We start from the raw sequence: 1,582 nt of genomic DNA on the forward strand, positions 1-1,582 counted from the left end.
CTTTACACAATTGATGTGTGTATGGATTGGGATAACAGTTGTATGAGCCCCTAATAAAATGTTAAAAAAAAAAAAAGAAATGGCAAAAATGAATGTGATTAATGTATATTTTGAGCTGAGAGGGTGAAATCGCTGCTTGAATTTCTCATAGACCATGCTGCTTATTGAAAATGGCTGACAGAAGGTCAAAATAGCTGACAGAAGGTCTGGCCCTGGCTTGAGACAATGCAACCAGAGGCCTAAGGTCATATTTTGTATCAATGGAATAGTTTCGATGAAGATTAAGATAAATTTAGATAAGGATTGTACTTGACTGCTTTAAGACATGAGTTTGAATTTCAACCCCCTAAGCTCACCTTGTGGTCCCATGGATCTGTGTCTAACTCAACAGTGTTTGAACGGAACAGATCTGGGGACTCCCTTTCACCAAATTTTGACCACTCTCTGGTTTCCTTTCCAGATGTAACCTCCAGGACAATCTTCTTGAACATCCCCTCTTATTAGGATCAGCAAACACTGCTTTGTTTTTGTGTGGTGACCTCCAAGCTGACCAATCTTGAGATCGCAGATCTCTTAGAATTATTCCCCTAAAGCTGAAGCCAGTGTCCACCGTCTGGTCAACCTGCATCTGCAGGACTTTTACACCTACCTCTCTCTGGGCTTCTTTTTCGACCGCAGTGATGTGGCCTTGGAGGGCGTGGGGCAAGTCTTCCGTGAGCTGGCGAAGGAGCAGCACGAGGGGGCCGAGCATCTTGTGAAGCTACAAAACCAGCATAGTGGCTGTACCCCCTCTTCCAGGATGTGCAGAAGCCATCCCAAGATATGTGGGGCAGAACTTGGACACCATGGAAGCTGCCCTGGCCCTGGAGAAAAAAACTCAACCAGGCCTTTCTGGACCTGAATGCTGTAGGGTCTACTCGCACAGACCCCCATCTCTGTGACTTTCTGGAAAATCACTTCCTGGAGGAGGAGATGAAACTCCTCAAGAAGATGGGTGACCACCTGACCAACCCCCAGGCTGGGCTGTGCGAGTATCTCTTCGAGAGGCTCACCCTCAAACATGACTAGGAGCCTCCAGTGCCCACCCACCTGCGAGGGGCCCTCTTCCCCCCCTGCCAGCCTTAGCCCCTCTACCTGAACCTGCCCCTCAGCCGCAGCACCACTTCCCTGGAGCCAGTCCCTCAAATCAGGGACCAAATGGAAACACTAAAGCTTCCTTTTGCAGCAATAAAAACAAAATTGAGTTTAGGATCTGGCTCTACTAGGTTTATACTGTTTTATTCTGCCTATTGATATTGATATAATGATTGATAGAAATTATTATTAGGAAGTATGAAAATAGAAAGTTTAGAAGCCCACTTGCTTTCAGCCATTAAAATTAGATCTTTAAATGGGTTTAGGACATGCCTGCCAAGAAGGCTCTGAAAATATAAGCCCTACCCAGTGTCTCGAGTGCTCAGGATATTTGAAGGTGAAGAGATTTGCCTAGGGGGCTATTGACCCCTAGGTCAACAGGAAAAAAAAGTTAGAAGGTTAGGTTAGAAGAAAAAAGGAACTCTTTGGCTTTTTGAATTTTGAACTA

At 45.4% G+C, this 1,582-nt stretch overlaps 1 pseudogene; it reads left to right on the forward strand.

The window, feature by feature from the left end:
* The window catches only part of LOC101648852, a 21,848-nt pseudogene extending 20,780 nt beyond the window's left edge, over window positions 1-1,068 (forward strand).
* The last annotated feature ends 514 nt before the right edge of the window (window positions 1,069-1,582 follow it).

Source organism: Echinops telfairi, unplaced genomic scaffold (assembly GCF_000313985.2).
Source record: "Echinops telfairi isolate 266 unplaced genomic scaffold, ASM31398v2 ScPeMD7_3;HRSCAF=10, whole genome shotgun sequence".
In the NCBI taxonomy this organism is placed as follows: Eukaryota; Metazoa; Chordata; class Mammalia; order Afrosoricida; family Tenrecidae; genus Echinops; species Echinops telfairi.